This window comes from Microtus oregoni, unplaced genomic scaffold (assembly GCF_018167655.1).
Source record: "Microtus oregoni isolate MIOR12 unplaced genomic scaffold, Mior012 000074F_ref0000038, whole genome shotgun sequence".
Classification (NCBI taxonomy): domain Eukaryota; kingdom Metazoa; phylum Chordata; class Mammalia; order Rodentia; family Cricetidae; genus Microtus; species Microtus oregoni.
In genome coordinates this window covers 4,770,430-4,792,860 of record NW_024544004.1, presented here as the reverse complement: position 1 = coordinate 4,792,860, position 22,431 = coordinate 4,770,430, and positions in this window count along the sequence as shown.

The following is a 22,431-nucleotide window of genomic DNA, read 5'->3' as shown; positions in this document are numbered from 1 at the left end:
AGTGATAAAAGGTTTTCCAATGTAAAAGCATCCAGTATCAAATGGATTTACCATAGCATTCTACCAGAACTTCAAAGAAGAAATCCAACAAAAATGTCTCAAATCATTCCAAAATAAAAAAATTAGAAATGGGAAGAAGGCTCTAAACTCCTTTTATGATGCAAACAATACTTTGATACTAAAATAACACAAAAACACACACACAGGTCTCCTTGAACATAGATATATGTGGTTAAGTTATATATATAAATTTAAATAGAGTTAAAATTTAATTATTAAGTCAGACTACTTACTTAATACCCACATATGACACGTGATTCTAGTTCTACACAATTTGGATAATTTCTACTTTTGCAGATAGTTCTGTGAGGAATAAATGGCCACATAGTGTTTACTTCAAAAATTGTGTGAATATTGGCTGCACCAGGCAAGATGAGTTGAATGTGATTATGACATAAGTGATGTTCAGTGTGGAGATTCTGAAAGGAAACTTCTTTGTACATTGCAAACAGTTGAGATTGCTTTTGAAATTTATTTTTGATCTTTACAAATTCTGTAATTCTCAGGGAGTTTCTTGAATTTCCAAGGCCTTGTTTACTAAATGAGAAAATGTTTGTCACAAATTAGGTATGAGTTATATGTGTAAAAATTATTGTGTCAGTGAATTTCCCAGGCCTCAACACTCATTGTCCTTCATACTGATGGGATCACTAGGCCTACACTTGTAGCCTAATTCATTTTGAAATGAATTTGGAAGTTCAGAAGCATGAGTCACCTAATCAATTTTTTCCCTGTTTATCCTCAATTTGAACCTTTTACTACATTTCCCATCATAGTAGTAATATTACAGAATTGACATGGAGGACTTTGAATGACCTGATTAAGAGGTCATTTTCCACTGGATAGGCAGTACAAAGATTTAAAATATTTGAATGTATTAATATAAACGAAGAGACATTCTTGGAAAGTTCAGTGAAAGCTTTTAGTGCAAGGTTGTTGTGAGTAAAACAGCTCAGTATGGAGCTAGAGATCAAAATAAAGGTAGGTAAGCATATTAATGGAAAGCCTTGCCTGATATGCTAAGCTTGTACTTTATCCTATTAAATGTGAGAAAAGAACAAGGTGCTGTGCTCTAAAGAATGACATAACCACAACCTGGTCATCTGATTGAAGTGGGAAAGATTTGAAAGACTTAAAACGAAAGCTACTTGAAAACTTACTATAGTTTGAGTCTGAAATATTACCCACACATTCAAGGGTTGAAATACTTGGTCCCCGGATGATGTCACTGTTTGAGGATGTTATGGAATGTTTGAGATTGTGGACTGGTAAAAGGAGATCACTAGCAGGAGAAAAGGTGGGCCTTAATGGTGATATCTGCCTTTGGTACTGTTCCAAGCTCTCTCTGCACAGATGATACACCTCAAACTTAAACACTCTATTTTACTTGATGTAGGCAAAATGAATATCCTATTCCTGTGTTTTCTGCCTTGTGAACCCTCAAATGTCTCTGAAAGAGGATGGTGGGTTAGCTCAAAACTCAGAAAAAAAATGTTTCAAACATCTTTTATGATGTTCAACATCTTTATTCCCAACAATCTATAAGAGACTATCATGTACCATTCACACGGGAGTTGGATTCGGTTAACATTTTTTTGTAGAAATATTCAGCTGCCTCATATTTGAAGGATGAATGTTATATTAGTTATTTATTATTGTTGTATAACAATTACAATATTGCATCTCAAAAATACACATATGTAATATTTCATTGTTTGGTGATCAAGATTCCAGTCATGGAAACACTGAAGTTCGTTATTTTTTGTTTCTCTGGGCTATTATTAAAATCTGTAGACTCTATCTCTAAACTGAGTGCTCATTTTAGTAGAAATATGACTCTAAGCCTATCTAGATTATTGGAAAAATCCAGTTTCTTATGCCTGTGAGGCATAGACCTCAGATCCTACACATGATTCACAATTATGTTCCCTGTGGAAAATAATACATTTCACATAGCAGGTTCAAATATACTCATTTGCTTCTTTAGAGTGAAAGAAAGAGAGGGAGAAGGAAAAGAAAAATTAAATTGGGGGGAGGGGAAGAGGCAGAGGTAGTGCTAGCAAGATGGGGTCTTGTATAAAATGATAGAATCACTAGGTTCAGATTTCTATCATCTATATAATATTTTCTTAGATAGAAGCAAGCAACGAGTTCCACCCACACTGAAAGGGAACGGATCATTTAAGGACATGAACACCAGAGGGCAAGGATTAGCAAAGGTTACCTTAGGATCTCTCTACCATGGGAATTAACAGTGTTAGAATGGTAGAAATCAAAGGTGCAAGGAAATAATGCCATGCAGAATTTTTATCGGACAGACACAGTGCTGGCAGGAAAAGGCTGACACTCTGAACCCTAGCGATTTAAGGGGAGTTAAGCAAAAAGATGTACTTGTGCTTGTAAGACTTTATGCAGGGTTTTTTCGGGGGAGGGGGCTTGGTGAAGAGTGAGCAACACTGAGAACAGCTGGTCCTCCTGTTGTAGGCAGGTCAGAAAAGAGGATTACAAGAATCTGCAGAGGATATGTATGGGTGCATTTTAGGAAATCCGGGAACACAAATAACCCCTGGTAACCAAACAGAAATGAAGCAGAGGGAATTTGGATAAGCTTCTCATAGCAATGGGAACAAAATAGAAAAGGATGAGAAATGGGTTTGTTGAGGAGAACAGCAGCTCTAAGGCACTCTCAAGTAGTATCTGATCAGATGTTATCAGATTAAAACTGAATTCAGAATGACAGAAGTGGGAGAAAGACAGAGAATGGGAATCAAGATGAAAACAGGAAGAGATTCAGAATAAATGAAAGCAAGGGAGCCTCTAGGTTATTTGGTGTTGGTTTCTGAGTGATGGCCGTGACTCTGTAACTGTACAAAAACTAAAGAGAAATTAAATCAACTTAAATATAAATGCAGACACTGAGTATCTGAGAAGATATGTGACATGGACTTTGTTAATGTTTAAAAAACAATTATCAAGGAAATAATTTCGCCAAAAAATACCTTATGTTAGGCTTTCTACAGGTGAGTGTCAAGGACTATATAAATTGAGCTATTAGATAGTTTTCTAAGGTGTTAAACCAGCATTAGTGCTGTCTGTGTTTCTCAGCTATTATTAGGGGAATTTTCCCCTAGAATTACTTTCCTCAGTCACAGGAAGCCAAATGCTTTCACATTGAGTGAGGAAAGATCGTCATTAATGAATGCTACTGGGGTGTGTATTAGCAAGTTGACATCTAAATATTTGTCCATGGATTATCTGACAGTAGGAGTAATGACAGCAGGTACTTAATTCCTTGAAGCCATTTCCCTCCTCCCTGAGTTGTTTCATTCCTTCGGTATCATTATTAAGTTTGTTCCCTCCTCATAATTGAGCAATGTCCTAAATTTGTATTGACTTGAAAAGAGTACTACTGAGAAGCAAATACAAAACTATAAATAGTTTTAAATGAACCAAACACAAAATTAAGGGATCAAACTCCAGTCAGAATCATTTATCTCACCTCTCTTCTGCTATTCAAAGGTGCCAGAACAATTATTTGTGCCTATTTTAGTCTCTTTTTTTATCTTCCTTTCATTCTGAATTTCAGGCAGAACCATGTGATGCTGTAATACACTGTACCATTTAAAGTGCAAGGAATTACAGCAACTTCAACTTTCAAGGTGGGGGCAGTAATGTGAAAAGATATCATTATTATTTTGGGGATTACTTTATTGACTCAGTTTTAAATTAAATGAGTACCTTGGATTTAGGACAACATAGGTGCTAGAATCTGAACACAAATATGTTTATGCCAACCTTCTAGCTTGCAGTTTTATAAACAGCAAAGGAAATTTCCAACATTTTAGCTTTCAACTTGATCTTTTCGAAGTTGATTTCAGCCTCTCCCAAGCACTGGGCTGTTCAAGGCATTCCCTGAATTATTAATGTCAAATACAGTTTTATGAATTCTAGTTGCACTTCTTGCACAGAGCAGAGGGACTCCTGGGCTTCCTTGTATTCACCAGCAAAGCTGGGGGAGGGTGTTGAAAGCTTTACTTCCTTCTTGCTTCCTACACAAAAATAAATACTCAACAGAGATTACCATCTCTAAACTAATTCTCAGGTTGTTTGTTAATGGCAAGATTCAGAGCAATTGATATGTGTTGTAAAATAGACAGGTTAAGACCCTCCTATTCATTTAGAGGTACTCTATGACACTGGTGTGCTCTCAAAAGCAGATTTCTGCCAAGTCCTTACTTCTGTTGCTTTTACTTACTAATGGAGACTTTTGAGAGGGAGCAAGATTAACTTCCAAATACCAAGATCTGTGCAGTATGATTTGTTGGAAAAACATGTCATGCCTTCCTCTTCCAGCATTCTTTATACTTCCCCTCCTTGAGTAGGAAAGAAGCTGGTGCTTTTTCTTTCCTGACACATTCTAATGCCATGTGCTAATGGCTAGAACAACAAGGAAAGAGTTCCATGTTTCTAAACTAAAAGGATTCTAGAGGCGGAAGGATTTCAAACAATCTTGTGCAAACTTTGCAACAATTTGTTAGCTGCCGAATATTGCCTATGCTGGACAAAAATTGGGAACTGAGGAGTGGGGTGGGATGGGGGAAAGGGGAGATGGGGAGAGACAAGTGAGAAGGGGAGGATAGGGAGAGCTTGGGGGAATGGGATGGTTGGGATAATGGAAGGATCGATATGGGAGAGGGAAGTATATATCTTAATTAAGGGAGCCATCTTAGGGTTGGCAAGACTCTAGAGGGGTACCCAGGGGTCCAGAGAGATGTACCCAACTAGGTCCTTGGGCAGATGAGGAGAGAGAGCCTGAAATGGCCCGATCCTATAACCATACTAATGAATATCTTGCATATCACCATAGAACCTTCATCTGGCGATGGATGGAGATAGAGACAGAGACCCACATTGGAGCAATGGACTGAGCTCCCAAGTCCAAATGAGGAACAGAAGGAAGGAGAACATGAGTAAGGAAGTCAAGACCGCGAGGGGGGCACCCACCCACTGAGACGGTGGGGCTGATCTATTGGGAGATCACCAAGGCCAGCTGGACTGGGACTGAAAAAGCATGGGATAAAACCAGACTCTCTGAACATGGTGGATAATGAGGGCTGCTGAGAAGCCAAGTACAATGGCTCTGAGTTTTGACCCTATTGCATGTACTGGCTTTGTGGGAGCCTAGCCTATTTGGATGCTCACCTCCCTAGTCCTGGATGGAGGGGGGAGGACTTTGGACTTCCCACAGGGCAGGGAACCCTGACTGCTCTTTGGACTGGAGAGGGATGGGGAGGAAAGTGGGGTGTGGGGAGGGGGGGAGGGGGAGGGAAAAGGGAGGCGGGAAGGAGGCAAAAATTTTTAATGAAAAAAAAATTTAATAAAAAAATTAAACTTTAAAAAAATGTCCTGAACCATTTCTACTCTTATTAATGCCTCAAAGGCACAACTAACTAAAGTGGAATGGGAAAATAAAATAGACTAGAACATGGAAGGTTTTAGTTTCTTATTACTGTGCATTTACATAATATAAATGTTATGTCTATATTAGTAAGACATCATGCAGTGATTTGATGTACTTACATAATACATGATGTTTAAATAAGCTGAAACACAGTTGTCTTGTCAAGCACCTACCATTTATGCTGAAAACTTCCACCTGCAACATGTTTTTTCAACTTCTTGAAACATACAATGTATATTGAGCTACATCACACTAGGACTTACTGACAACTTTTCTATTCTCAATTTTCATAAGAGCAGCCATTTTAGATTCCCCATTTGTGATCAAGTTATATGTGTCTTACTGTGCATGACTTAATTTACCTATCATGGACACTGTAACAAAAATAGTATTTTCTTCTAATTTTTGGTTAAATAGCATTACACAGACACACACACACACACACACACACACACACCTTTGATTTTTTTTATCAGTAGGCCAACAGAGTTTTTCCATTTCTTGGAGGTTAGGAATAGTGTTGTATTGGACATAAGGTTGCAGAAATCTCTTCAGAATACTGATTTTATTTCCTAAGCCATCTTCTAATTTCACTTGAAATTTCTCAGGAACTTCTACAGAGTTTCCAATCCTGGCTGGACTAATTTACGTCCCTACTAACAAAGTGTAAGGGATCTTTCTCTACATTCTTACCAGGACTTGGTGTTTGGAATATCTTTCATATTAATAGCCTTTCTAACTAGAGTGAGATACACATCTTTGTGTATTTGATTAATGCTGTTGAGCGTATTTCATATATGCCTTGCCTACTTGTATGTCTTCTTTTTATAGATGTCTGTTTTCATCTATTTCCCATTTTAAAATCAGGTTATCCAATTTTAAAATCTGTGTTTCTGTAATTGATCTTTTGGAATACCTTATATATTCTAAACAGTACCTAACCCCTTATCAAATGTATACATTGTGAATAATTTATCCCATACTTTGGTGGTCTATGCACTCTTGATTTTTTTTCCTTTTTCCTATATAGCTGCATTCTAGTTTAGAATAATATCATTAATATTTTGCTTTTATTTGAATTTGGAAATTTTCTAAAAGATATCATTTTCATAAGTCCTACAATGTTTCCTGTAACTTTTCTTTTAACAATTTTGGGGCTTGTATTCAACTCCTTAGCTGATTTTGCATCCGTTTTATAACTTGTAAGAGATAATGTCTAGCTTCATTCTACATCATGTGAATATACAACTTTCCCCAAACCATTTATCAAATATATTCCTTTCTGCAATGTGAATTCTTTTTTCTTTTTCTTTCTTTCTTTTTTTTTTTTTTTTAGTTTTTCGAGACAGGGTTTCTCTGTCACTTTCGAGCCTGTCCTGGCACTGGCACTAGCTCTTGTAGACCAGGCTGACCTTGAACTCACAGAGATCTGCCTGCCTCTGCCTCCCGAATGCTGGGATTAAAGGCGTGCACCACCACTGCCCGGCTGCAAGGTGAATTCTTGATAAATTTGTAAAAAAAGATGGCTACAGATGATGCTTAGTTTTCCTTTTAGTCTCTCTATTGTGCTCCATCATTCTGTGTAAGAGTTTCTATGCCAAGGTCATGAATATTATACAAAATTTAAGTGTATTATGAAGAAAGATAATGAAATAACTATGACCTTGTTGTTTTTTTGATCCAGAAAGCTTTGAATATTGAGGGTTTTGTGGTTTCTTGTAATCTTTAGTTATTTTTCTAATTCTGTGAAGAATATAATTTTTTTGTTTACTTTTTTTTATTGAGAAATAGAGAAAAAAAAACAAGTTTCCACCTCCTCCCAGCCTCCCATTTCCCTCCCCCTCCTCCGCCTCTACGCCCCCTCCTCCCACCCTTCTCCCCCTCCCCCCACTCCTTTCCCCCTCCCTCTCCAGTCCAAAGAGCAGTCAGGGTTTTCTGCCCTGTGGTAAGACCTAGGACCTCCCACCTCCGTCCATATCTAGGAAGGTGAACATCCAAACTGGCTGGGCTTCCACAAAGCCATCACATTACGTAGGATCAAACCCCCGTGCCATTGTCCTTTGCGTCTCATCAGCCCTCATAGTTCGCCATGTTCAGAGAGTCCAGTTTTATCCCATGCTTTTTCAGTCACAGTCCAGCTGGTCTTGGTGAGCTCTCAATAGATCAGCTCCACTGTCTCAGTAGGTGGGTGCATCCCTCGTGGTCCCGACTTATTTGCTCATGTTCTCCCTCCTTCTGCTCCTCATTGGGACTTTGGGAGCTCAGTCCAGTGCTCCAGTGTGGGTCTATGTCTCTATCTCCATCCATCACCAGATGAAGGTTTTAGCTTCTTTAGGTTCACCAATTGTAGACTCCGTGACCCTTATTTATGGCTAGGAACCAATTCTGAGTGAGTACATCCCATGTTCATCTTTTTGGGTCTGGGATACCTCACTCAGGATAGTGTTTTCTATTTCCATCCATTTGCATGCAAAATTCGAGAAGTCATTGTTTTTTATCGCAGCGTAGCACTCTAATGTGTAGATATTCCATACTTTCTTCATCCATTCTTCCATTGAAGGGCATCTAGGTTGTTTCCAGGTTCTGGCTATTACAAATAATACTGCTATGAACATAGTTGAACAAATGCTTTTGTCATATGATAGGGCATTTCTTGGGTATATTCCCAAGAGTGGTATTGCTGGGTACAGGGGTAGGTTGATCCCGAATTTCCTAAGAAACCGAAACACTGACTTCCATAGTGGTTGCACAAGATTGCATTCCCACCAGCAATGGATGAGGGTACCCCTTCCTCCACAACCTCTCCAGCAAAGGTTATCGTTGGTGTTTTTGACTTTAGCCATTCTCACAGGTGTAAGATGATATCTCAAAGTTGTTTTGATTTGCATTTCCCTGATTGCTAAGGAAGTTGAGCATGACCTTAAGTGTCTTTTGGCCATTTGAACTTCTTCTGTTGAGAATTCTCTGTTCAGATCAGTGCCCCATTTTTTAATTGGGTTAATTAGCATTTTAAAGTCTAGTTTCTTGAGTTCTCTATATATTTTGGAGATCAGACCTTTGTCTGTTGAGGGGTTGGTGAAGATCTTCTCCCAGTCAGTAGGTTGCCTTTGTGTCTTAGTGACAGTGTCCTTTGCTTTGCCGAAGCTTCTCAGTTTTAGTAGGTCCCATTTATTCAATGTTGCTCTTAATGTCTGTGCTTCTGGGGTTATACATAGGAAGCGATCTCCTGTGCCCATCTGTTGTAGGGTATTTCCCACTTTCTCTTCTATCCTTTTCAGTGTGTTCGGGCTGATATTGAGGTCTTTAATCCATTTGGACTTGAGTTTTGTGCACGGTGAAAGATGTGGGTCTATTTTCATTCTTCTACAGGTTGACATCCAGTTGTGCCAGCACCATTTGTTGAAGATGCTTTCTTTCTTCCATTGTATACTTTTAGCTCCTTTATCAAAAATGAGGTGTTCATAGGTTTGTGGGTTAAAATCTGGGTCTTCTATACGATTCCATTGGTCGACTTCTCTGTTTTTATGCCAGTACCACACTGTTTTCATTACTGTAGCTCTGTAATAGAGTTTGAAGTCAGGGATGGTAATGCCTCCAGAAGATCCTTTATTGTATAGGATTGTTTTGGCTATCCTGGGTTTTTTGTTTTTCCATATAAAGTTGATTATTGTCCTCTCCAGATCTGTGAAGAATTTTGATGGGATCTTGATGGGGATTGCATTGAATCTATAAATTGCCTTAGGTAGAATTGCCATTTTTACTATGTTGATCCTCCCAATCCAAGAGTAAGGTAGATCCATCCATTTTTTGGTATCCTCTTCAATTTCTTTCTTCAATGCCTTAAAGTTCTTGTAAAATAGATCTTTCACTTCCTTCGTTAGATTTACCCCAAGATATTTAATGCTGTTTGTGGCTATCGTGAATGGTGAAGCTTCTCTGATTTCCCTCTCTGCTTCCCTATCCTTTGTGTATAAGAGGGCGACTGATTTTTGGAGTTGATCTTGTATCCTGCCACATAACTAAAGCTGTTTATCAGCTGTAAAAGTTCTTTGGTGGAGTTTTGGGGGTCGCTTAAGTACACTATCATATCATCTGCGAATAACGAAAGTTTAACTTCTTCCTTTCCAATTCGAATCCCCTTGATCCCATTATGTTGTCTTATTGCTATTGCTAGAACTTCAAGTACTATATTGAAGAGGTATGGAGAGAGTGGACATCCTTGTCGTGTTCCTGAGTTAAGCGGGATGGCTTTGAGTTTCTCTCCGTTTAATTTGATGTTAGCTGTCGGCTTGCTGTATATAGCTTTTATTATATTTAGGTATGACCCTTGTATCCCTAATCTCTCCAAGACTTTTAACATAAATGGATGTTGAATTTTGTCGAATGCTTTTTCAGCATCTAATGAGATGATCATATGGTTATTTTCTTTCAGTTTATTTATATGCTGGATTACATTGATAGATTTTCGTATGTTGAACCAGCCCTGCATCTCAGGAATGAAGCCTACTTGATCATAATGGATAATTTTCCTAATATGTTCGTGGATTCGGTTTGCCAATATTTTGTTGAGGATTTTTGCGTCGATGTTCATGAGTGAGATTGGCCTGTAATTCTCTTTCCTGGTTGAGTCTTTGTGTGGTTTTGGTATCAGAGTAACTGTAGCTTCATAAAAGGAATTACGTAATGACCCTTCTGTTTCTATATTGTGGAATACATTAAGGAGTATGGGTATTAGCTCTTCTTGGAAGTTCTGGAAGAATTCCGCATTGAAACCATCTGGTCCTGGGCTTTTTTTTGGTAGGGAGGTTTTTGATAACAGCTTCTAATTCTTCACGACCAACAGGTCTGTTTAGATTGTTCTCCTGGTCCTGGTGTAACTTTGGTATATGGTATTTATCTAAAAAAGTGTCCATTTCTTTTACATTTTCCAGTTTTGTGTTATACAGGCTTTTGTAATATGATCTGATGATTCTCTGAATTTCCTCTGTGTCTGTGGTTATGTCCCCCTTTTCATTTCTGATCTTATTAATTTGCGTATTCTCTCTCTGCCGTTTGATTAGTTTGGATAGGGGTTTATCAATCTTGTTGATTTTCTCCAGGAACCAGCTTTTTGTTTCATTGATTCTTTGGATTGTTTTCTGTGTTTCTATTTTGTTGATTTCAGCCCTCAGTTTGATTATTTCCAATCTTCTACTCCTCCTTGGTGAGTCTGCCTCTGTTTTTTCTAGATCTTTCAGGTGGGCTGTTAAGTCTTCAATATGTGCTTTCTCTGTTTTCTTTAAGTGGGCACTTAGTGCGATGAACTTTCCTCTTAGGACTGCTTTCATAGTGTCCCATAAGTTCGAGTATGTTGTTTCTTTATTTTCATTGAATTCAAGGAAGACTTTAATTTCTTTCTTTATTTCTTCCTTGATCTAGGTGTGGTTCAGAAGTTGACTGTTCAGTTTCCATGAGTTTGTAGGCTTTCTGGGGGTAGCATTGTTGTTGAATTCTAACTTTAATCCATGGTGATCTGATAAGACACAGGTGGTTACTAATATTTTTTTGTAACTGTGTAAGTTAGCTTTGTTACCGAGTATGTGGTCAATTTTCGAGAAGGTTCCATGAGCTGCAGAGAAGAAGGTATATTCTTTCCTCTTCGGGTGGAATAATCTATAGATGTCTGTTAAGTCCATTTGCTTCATTACCTCCATTAATTCTCTAATTTGTCTGTTAGGTTTCTGTTTGATTGACCTGTCCATTGGTGAGAGAGGAGTGTTGAAGTCTCCTACTATTAGTGTGTGTGGTTTGATGGCTGCCTTGAGTTTTAGTAATGTTTCTTTTACATACGTGGGCGCTTGTATATTCGGGGCATAGATATTCAGGATTGAGACTTCATCCTGATGAATTGTTCCTGTTATGAGTATAAAATGTCCCTCTCCATCTCTTCTGATTGATTTAAGTTTGAAGTAAACTTTGTTAGAAATTAGTATGGCCACACCTGCTTGTTTCTTAGGTCCATTTGCTTGATAAGCCTTTTCCCAGCCCTTTACTCTGAGTAGGTGCCTGTCTTTGTGGTTGAGGTGTGTTTTTTGTAGACAGCAGAACGTTGGATCCTGTTTTCGTAACCAATCCCTTAGCCTGTGCCTTTTTATAGGTGAGTTGAGCCCATTGACATTAAGTGATATTAATGACCAGTGGTTGTTAACTCCGGTCACTTTTTTAGTAGTAGGGTTTGTGTGTTTCCCTTCTTTGAGTTGTGCTGGTGAAAGGTCTCTAGATGACTGAGTTATTGTGGGCATTGTTGGACTCCTTGGTTAGTGACTTTCCTTCTATAATTTTCTGTAAGGCTGGATTTGTGGCTACGTATTGTTTGAATTTGTTTTTATCCTTGAAAGTTTTGTTTTCTCCATTTATAGTGAACGAAAGCTTGGCTGGATATAGTAGTCTGGGTTTGCATCCATGGTCTCTTAGTTTTTGCAGTACATCTATCCAGGACCTTCTGGCTTTCATGGTTTCCATAGAGAAGTCAGGTGTAAGTCTGATAGGTTTACCTTTATAAGTAACTTGGCCTTTTTCCTTTGCGGCTCTTAATATTCTTTCTTTATTCTGTGTATTTTGTGTTTTGAATATTATATGGCGAGGGGATGTATTTTTTTTTGATCCAGCCTATTTGGTGTTCTGTATGCTTCTTGAACCTTCATAGGTACCTCTTTCTTCAGGTTGGGAAAGTTTTCTTCTATAATTTTATTAAGTATATTTTCTGTACCGTTGAGCTGCACTTCTTCTCCTTCTTCTACTCCAATTATTCTTAGGTTTGGTCTTTTTATTGTGTCCCAAATTTCCTGAATGTTTTGTGATGAGAATTTGTTGGTTTTGCTGTTTTCTTTGATCAGTGTGTTTATTTTTTCTATGGTATCTTCAGTGTCTGATATTCTCTCTTCTATCTCTTGTAATCTGTTGTTAGTACTTGTTTCTGTCATTCCTGTTGGTTTACCCAGATTTTCCATCTCCATTCTTCCCTCGGTTTGTGCTTTCTTCATTGCTTCCATTTCATTCTTCATGTCTTGAACCGCTTCCCTAACCTGTTTGATTGCTTTTTCTTGTTTCTCTTGGTTTTCTTGCGTGTCTTTGAGCGATTTATTTATTTCCTCTACCTTTTTGTTTGTAATCTCTAATTGTTTATGGCAGTTTTTCACCTCCTGTTTAAGGTCCTCTATTATTTTCATATAGTTCACTTTTGAGTCGATTTCTTCTATTTCTTCAGGAGTAGGGTGTACAATTCTTCTTATTTCGGGATCCCTGGTTTCTGGTGGTGTCATGTTGCCTTTCAGATTGTTGGAGGAATTCTTGTATTGGCGCCTTCCCATCTCTTCCTTCAAATGGAGCCAGGAGAGACCTGGTCTCTTGGTCCAGACTTTGCTGTGATTGACTCTCAGGGTATATCTCTTCAGTGTAGAAGCAGGAACCGTTCTCGTCCAGATGGGATTCCTCCGCAACCGTCCTGATGAGATTCCTCAGCAACCGTCCTGATGGGATTCCTCAGCAACTAAACAGGGCCGCCGGTAGCCCAATGATCCAGGGCCAACAGGATGAATGGAGCAGGGGGGGGAGGGTGGTATCCAGGAGCGCGCAGGAAGCCTGGCGCTGGAGCTGAAGGTGCCCGGCTCCCTTACAGGGGACCCTGAGGCCTGCCCGGCTGGCAGGCACTCACCGCTCTGGGTGGGTCGCCTTAGTTTAGGAGCTTAAGACTGTAGTTGAGCACTGGTCCTAGCATACAGCGGGGCAGGGTTGGGGAGGGGTGCTAAAGAATATAATTTTTAAGACACTTGCATTGACTTGTTAAATCACTTTGCACATGATTATTTTAGCAATATTTATGCTTTCTGCCAATGAACATAGGATATGTTTCTGCATCTTTTTTGTTTTCAATTCATCATTATATATTTATATTTCTGATTAACTATTTAGTTTCATTTATTTCTAGGTATGTTTGTGGTAGCTCTGGTAAATGGAATTTTCTTTTCTTGAAAACAGATTATTCTCTCATACAATACACCCCAAACACAGATTCACCTCCCTCCACTCCTCACAGCTATCCCCCACCTCTGCTCCTGTTCCATTTCCTCTTCAAAAATGAACTTGCCTCCAAGAGAAGACAGTCAAACAAAACAAAAAAGATACAATAAGACAAGGCAATAGTCCTCATCTCTAGGCTGAACAATGCAACTCAGAAGGAGGAAAAGAGTCCCAAGAGCAGTCAAGAGTCAGATATTGCCCCAATCCCAATGTTAGGACTCATACAAAACACCAAACTAACAGCTATAACGTATAGCCATGGTTGTATGGTACAGACCCCTGCAGGAGCCATGTTTGTGGCTTTAGTCTATGTGAGCCCATGTGAACCCTGCTTAGTTTCTTAAAGTCCTCCATGCCCTCTGACTCCTAGAATCTTTTCTCCCCCTTTTCTGTGGAACTCACCAATCTCCTAGGTGAGGGACCTAATGGAAACCTAAAACATTTTCTTGATTTCTTAGATTATTTGATATTAACATATAACAACACAAGAGATAACAGATAATTATGTATTTGTTTGGCATACTTATTGACTTTTTGTTTTTTATACATTTTACATATCAACCACAGTTCCTCCTCTATTCCCTCCTCCCCATCCTCCCTGCTTCTCCATCACTCTCCATCCACACCTCAGAGAGGGTAAGGCCTCCCATGGGGAGTCAACGAAGCCTGGCATATAAAGTTGAGGTAAGACCAAGTCCTTCCCACCTGCATCAAGGCTGAGAAAAGTATTCCACCTTTGGGAATGGGTTTCAAAAGGTCAGTTCATGAACAAGGGGTCCCACAGACAGACCAAGCCACACAACTGTCACACACATTCAGAAGGCCTAGTTAAATCCCATGCATGATGACAGAAGTTACAAAATAATCCCACACTAGTTCAGAACTACATATAATAAAGGGTTTTTTATTTAGAAGTAGACTCACAGATCACAGTCTTCTGCACAAATGGGAAACAGGAACTGAATCTAGCAGCTGGAAGCAATAGCCAGAAGCAAGAGAGTTAGTGCGTGCTTTACAGCTGCATTTATAGTATAAGAGACCACACCCAAGTGGGCTGGTATCTTAAAGGCTATTGGCTGAAGGATCTCCCACAGCACATGCTTGTTTGCCAGCTGTCAGTCCAGAGTCCATGAGCTCCCACTAGCTCACATCAGCTGTCTCTCTGGGTGCACCCAGTGTGATCTTGACCTCCCCTACTTGCTCATATAATCCCAGCTCCCTCTCTTCGACTGGAATCCAGGAGCTCTTAGCCCAGGACTTGGCTGTGGATATCTGCAACTGCTTCCATCAGTTACTGGATATAGGTTCTATGATGGCAATTAGGGTGGCCACCAATCTGATTACAGAAGAAGACCAGTTCAGGTACCCTTTCCATTATTGCTAAGAGTCTTAGCTGTAGTCATCCTTGTGGATTCCTGGAAATTTCCCTTTACATCTAATATCCTCTTATAAGTGAATATAAACATGGTATTATTCACTCTTAAGAAGATATTAGATGCAAAACAATGGATAATCAGGTTAAATCCACAAGCCCAGAGAAGCTAGGTAACAAGGAAGATCCTAAGATGGAGACATATGGATCGTCCTATGAAAGGAAAATAGATAAAGATCTCCTAGGTCAACAGGTGGGTGGTGAGTAGAGGGGAGGGGATAGGGGATGAGAACATGAGGGAACAGAATGGTCAAGTTGGGGGAGGGATGGAGAAGAAGAGCAGTGAAAGAGATATCTTTATAGAGGGAGTCATTATAGGATTAGGGAGAAACTTGGTGCTTTTTATTGGTTAAAATATATTTGAGTACAGTACTTACAGTTGTCTGTGTATGTGTGTGTACATGTATATATATATATATATATATATATATATATATATATATATGAAATTAGTAACAAAGTGGCAATTTCTTCTCCAATTTAGGTCCCCTTTATTTTTCTTTATTTTTCTTTTTGGTTTTTCAAGATAGGGTTTCTCAATGTAACAACCCTGGCTGTCCTAGACCTAGCTCTTGTAGACCAGGCTGGCCTCAAACTCGCCAAGATCTTCCTGTTTTTGCCTTCTGAGTGCTGGGATTAAAAGCATGTGCCACCACTGCCAGGCTCCCCTTATTTCTCTTAATGACTCTGGCTAACTTCCACAACTATGTTGAATAAAAGTGATAAAAATGGGCATTCTTGTTTTGTTACAGTGCTTACTTTTTTTTCCATTTTCCGTATAAACTTTACTATTGACTTATTACAAATTATCTTTATTATCATGAGAAGCATTTTTAAAAACTTAATTTGCTCAGTTTTTATCATGAAAATATTCTGCATTTATCAAATTTATTTTCTTTATTTGTGAGCTGACCATATATATGACCAATAGCCTTCTTTCTGATTAGTAGGGTTTCACTTCTTTTGATTTCTATGTACTGACCCACCTTAGTATTCCTAGAATGAATCAGCCTTAGTTACAATGAATAATCTTTAAATGTGCTATTATACTTAGTTGGTTTCTCTTGTTGAGGATTTTTACATCTATGTTGATCTGTAATGCTGGACTGCATTCTTCTTTTAAAAAAATAAGTTTTGGTATGAAAATAATTCTGGTATAATAGAATGATTGTGAAAAATTTATACATCTCCTCTAATGTGGAATAAATTGAAGAGAATTTATAGCAGTTCTTTAAATATTTTGTAGAATTCATCGGTGATACCATCTTTTCCTCTGCTTTTCTTTGGTGGGGTGTTTTCTGTTTGTTGGATCTCAATCCTTGTGATAGGTCTGTTCAGGGGTTCTGATTCTTCTTGCCTCAGTCTCTGTAGGTACATGTGTCTAAAAATTTGTCATGTTTTTCTAGGCTGTCAAATTTGTTGTCATGTGTCTATTCATGATGATTTCTAATGATTTTTTTGTATATCTGTATTCTTTTTTAATATCTCCCTTTTTGTCTGTGACTTCATCTGAGATTTTCTTTTCTTTTCTTGGTTTAGATAAGGTCTTATGTATTTTGTTTTCATGGTACAAGTTCTTGGATGCATTTATTATTCATTGTGTTATTTAGTCAGCATTTATTTCAACTCTGAGATTTATTATTTCCATCCTTGTAGTAACAATGAATTTGGTTTGTTCTTGTTTTTCTAGTTCTTCAAGATATAATAATATGTTGTACATGTGTACTTTATTGATGTGGATGATGACTGCTATGAATTACCTTTTTTAAAATTAAATTATTTGTTGAGAATTTTATACGCAAGTGCTGTATTTCTATCAGTCCCATCCATTTCTCTCACTATTCCAACTTCTTCCATGCCCCCTAACTACCTCTTACATTTATGGCCTCTCCTGTACTTCTATAATTATTGTTCTACACACAAACACATACACACAAACACACACAGATCCCACACCTATACACATGTATGTAACACACTGATCACAGTGTTGTTCTAATGTATCTTTGTTTATAGCTGACCATATAGGATTAGATAACCTAACACGGAGCTTGTGCCTGGAAAAGACTGATCTTCTCTCACTAGCCTGTAACTATCTAGTTTAGGACCTTATGAAATTTTCCCTATCTATCTCAGCATGTCAATTTATGTGATCATTACATTGGTCTTGTTCAGACGAACATATTATTGAGCTTCTACAGGTACACCATCCCTGTGAGGACTAGAAGACACCATCCAGCAGCAGACATCCTGGTTCTCTTCTTGCTCACTTTTCCAGCCCTAGTCTACAATGCACCCCAGATCTTAGAGGTATAACTTGTTTTGTAGATGTACCAACTGAGACTGGAACTACCTTGTTCACTTACTCTCTGCATTTTGGTTCATTGTAGATCTCTGTAGAAGCTTCAGTCTATTGCAAAAAAAAACCCAGCTTCTTTGAAAGACAATTATTTAGAATACAGTGAGAAATGTCATTGGCTTAGAAAAATGATATAGTAGGCACTAATCTAGGGTTTTGCTTTGCTGTATTTGTTTGGTTTTGGTATATTGCTGTCCATATAAATTAGTTCCTCAATTTTTTAAAAAAAATCCTTTCTAATTTCTTCCTGTATCAATTGTTTTGAAGTAAATTGTTTAATTTTCATGTACTTACACAATTTCCAATTTTTTCTTGCTTTTAATTTCCAGCTTTAGCACATTATGATCAGGAAAGAGTGTGGCTTTAAGTTTTAAATTTTTATTTTATTTTATATACTTCATATCATCTATCCTAGGAAATTTTCTATGTGCTCATGAGAAAAAAATATACTTAGCAGGACCAGATGGAATAGTCCATAGGTTTCTTTTAGGCCCATTTGGTTTAGGGTCCCATTTAACTGCTGTTTCCTTGTTGTTTTTCTGTTTGAACAAACTGTCCATTCCTTAGTGTGGGCTACTAAAAATAAATGAGAAATAGAGTGCTAAACTATTACATTGAAATTTTTTTTTCAAATTAATCTTATTGAGCTATACATTTTTCTCTGTTCCACTCCCTTCCTGACTCCTCCCCTTCAGCCATCTCCCATGGTCCCTAGGCTCCAAATTTACTCAGGAGATCTTGTCTTTTTCTACTTCTCATGTATACTAGATGTTTGTATGTCTCTCTTAGGGTACTCATTGTTGTCTAGTGTCTCTGGGATTGTGATTTGTTGGCTAGTTTGCTTTATGTTTCAACATCCTTAGTCATCAGAGATATACAAATCAAAACAACTCTGAGATTCCATATTACACCTGTAAGAATGGCCAAAACCAAAACACTGATGACAACCTATGCTGGAGATGTTGTGGGGTAAATGGAATACTCCAGCACTGATGGTGGTAGTGCAAGCTGGTACAGACACTTTGGATATCAGTATGGCAATTTCTCAGAAAATTAGCAAACAATATTCATCAAGACCTAGTAATACCACTTTTGAGTATATGCCCAAAGAATGCTCAATCATACCACAAGGACATGTGCTCAACTATGTTTATAGCAGCATTGTTTGTCATAGCCAGAACCTGGAAACAACCTAAATGCCCCTCAACCAAAGAATGGATAAGGAAAATGTGGTACATTTACACAATGGAGTACTATAGAGCAGAAAAAATAATGACATCTTGAAAGTTGCAGGCAAAGGGATGAATCTAGAAAATATCATATTGAGTGTGGTAACCCAGATCCAGAAAGACAATTATCATATGTACTCATTCATAAGTGGTTTCTAAATATTGGAATTTCTATTCCCTTTAGATTTATTAATACTCATTCTATATATGTGGGTGTTTATATAAGGGGCACATACACTTAAAACTGTTATTTTATTTTTCTAAGTTGACCCCATCATCATCCACAACTATAAGGTGGCTGTCATACAAAAGGTGTACCTTGTAATTATTTGTATATTTTCTTTTGAAGTATTGAGAATCTTGTTTATTTTTTTAACTGTTAGAATCTAATTGTAAGCTGTCTTAAGATAGACTTGGTTATTCTTCATTTGACTGATGACCCTTGATCATCCCATACCTGGATATTCATATCCTTTCTCTTGGTTTGGGAAGTTTTGTTACTTCTTTTAATAAGTTTTCTACCTCTCTGCTGTTCTGATGCCCTCCTAGGATCACAATAACCTAATATTTTCTTTTTAATAGTAGCCCACAATTCTGCAAGTTTTATTCATTCCTCTTTGGTTTTGTATTTTTATTCTTCTCCAACAGTGTATTTTCAAAGAAATGGCCTGTCTGTGAGCACATCGATTTTTCTATTTGATCTGTTCTGATTTTAGTTTAACTGAGTATCTTTCAATTCAGCAATTTCCCCTTGTTTTCTCTTCTTTGTTATGTTTCTCTGTGAAATTAATGAAATATGCTTTTCTCTTTGATTCAAGCTTATTGTTTCTCTTCAAAAGAGGTCTTTAAATTTCTTTGAGAGTTTTTTTTGTGGTAATTATTATCACATCAATTCCTGTCCCCTTACTTTGAGGACCAGACAAAGTGATAGTTTCCTAAAAGTTCTTGACGCTTTTTGATATATGACATCACCTGACTATTGAATAAATTGTTATTTATTCTAATCACTTAATCTAACTTATTAATACATGCCTTTTTCATAAATCATAGGCAGTTGATTTTTCCAAGCCTGTGGTCAGTTCCGTTATTTCAGCAATGGATAATATTCAGATGCAGATTTCCCAGAAGTCTACTGTTTGTGCACTGTTACTGTTTCAGGACCACAGGGCAGTCATAGCCCATACATCATTGGTATATTGTTCAGAAAGAAACAAGGAAGTACATAGAGATTGTAGTCTATCCCTACAAGCCTCCGTCTGGGATTCCAGTGCCAGAGTAGACCCAAACGCCACATTTATATCACAGCTAAGGTAAAGCACTGCAGTTTTTTGCCTGAATCCAAGCAGGATCACTGTACACTAATATTTCACACTTGAGACCACTAATATCACCAAACCGTGTCATAATTAGAGCCGATAGCCTGCAAACACAAGCACAACTCTGAGGTATTAATGAGGCCCACATTCCTATAGGCTGCCTATTGTTGAAACGGACTCATTGCCCAAATATTCTACAAACAAAGACAGGAAATGTTAGCTACAATTTTACCCTGGCAGTGGAGTTGTTACTGAAACAGGAAGATTGGGCATTAGAACCTGATCAGTGTTTGGCTATACAAACACAAACCTGAGTTCTCTGGAAGAATATGGTGCTCATTACCCTTTCTTAAAGATAGTAAATAGTATTTTGTACCATCCTTTGTAGCCCATGTTGAAGTAGTCCTGGTAGAGAAATTACCTTCACCACAGAAGCTGCTGCTATACTGGCCCAGACAGTGTCAGATTTGCACCGGGTTGGACACACTAAGGCCTGTATTGCAGTAGTGCTCATGGAGGCCAAAGTACAACTTTGTGTCACTACTGCAGGGGTCTCTGTGTAGTGCAAGCACAGTTCTAGAGCTCCATCAAAGCACTGGACTGATTGATAACCATAGCTGCGCTGATGGGCTTTAGGGCTCTGAGTGGCAGTTGCTATCTGGTTATAAAGGCTGCTAGTGAACTCGGCCACACTTGAATCTCACAGGCACCGAAGTCTACAAACTCGCAGTGAGAAGACATATGTCAGCTGGACTCACTACAACTCTAGAGACCAAAAGTATCCTGCTTGTTTAAAGGTCCTCATGTGCTGCCAGGAGAAATCTAAAGGTTCTGTCTGTGAGCTATGACTGGCGCCGGGGGAACTTCATCGGGCTAATTCTTACCGCAATCAGCCTGGAACTGGGTTGCAAGACAAAACCCTGAGCTAATTTTTTTGAACATACTCTCCAGGGAGTGGATTCCTTCTTGTGAGAGGACAACATGTCCTGGAAGGAGAAGCTGTGGTAGTCGTCTGTTTGATACATGGCCTAACATTCCAAGAGCTCAATTCAAAATTACTGGCCTTGTGTGATTTCTCTCAACACTGAGTTTCACCAAGGTAGGACAAGTAAAGAATTTAAAGTCTAACACCTGAAGTTAATTTTCTTTTCCTTGGCTAAGTGGGAGAAATCAAGCTTCATGCTGGGCTGCTTCCAGTTAAGGGAAAGGAAATGGGGGCAACTCTTTCCTTTCTGCCTATATTTGATATGCCCTTTTATTTTGTTATAATAACTATAGGTAATTATAGTTACTCGCCTAATTCCATTAATTAATCTTGATGTACTATGGTACATCAAGGAGGCTTATATTCCTTATATTATACCATATAAGGAGGTTGTTGGGCATCACATTGCTCTACCCCCATTGATTTATTAGTTAACTAAAATTGCCTCTCTGTAACCTAAATTCCTCTGGATTTGTTCTAGTTTTTTTCCCCTTTAAGCCCTGAAGAATCTGTACTAGATTGTTGAGTTATTCTACAAAGGAACATTTTTATTTTCTTCATCTTTCTCTTTAATGAGTTCAGAGAAATCTTAACTATGAGTGGTTCCATAATAATAAACATGCCCAGATTTTAGACATCAAGCTTTCAAAGAAAGCAAAACATTAGAGGCTGGAAGTGTCACATAAAAACTATATAAAATGTTCCAACAGAGTTTGCCACTGTTGAGGCCAGGATTTGAAAATAATTAATTACTGTTAAGAATTCTCCGTTCACCTGCTGCAGGCTGGACCTTGTTCTTTAGACAACCATTGCTTTAAATGTCCTGTCAAATTGATTCAGATATTCAAGGCAAGAAAGAGATTTAATTAAACCTTTTCAATAGACTGGCTAAGCACTCATCTGCCACTACTGATTGACAGATACAATTTGGTAGTAGTTACTAAGATTCCGTTCCCCTTTCCTTTAAAACAGTTTTATGTTTCATGCTCCAAATGCTTACCAACTCACAGAGGAAATTCTGGCTTTGGTACCTGGTATTGTTAAAATGTTACTCCATTAAATGAGTAAGCTATATTCACCTCAAACAAGCAACCTAGACCCTTTTTCTGACACTCAAAGTGTATAATGTATATTACTCCTTCATGTCTTGGGTACCAATGACAAAGATTAGATTAGCCATCAAAGTAAGTCATTATAGTTTATCACCCTTTCCCCCCCAAAATAATGCAAATGTTAGTTTGTATTTCTTGGAGGGAAGTGAGGGATATGAGTAGAAATCTATGTCTCAGGAAGGGAACTCACTCAGGTAATATTTGATTAATTTGGGGCTCTGTATTTCTAGCCTTGTTTTTAGATCCCCTACCTGCCTACTTTACCCTGAAGAACTCATCTAGGCAATAATGTTTCTCTTTACTTTTCTCCCTGTTTACCTTTTGCTTGCCATAGCCTTTGTTTCCTATAGTTCTGCCCTATTTCTTTGACCTTTTACTCCAGCAAAAGCAGAATAAACTCCAGGATTGTGTGTTTCCAT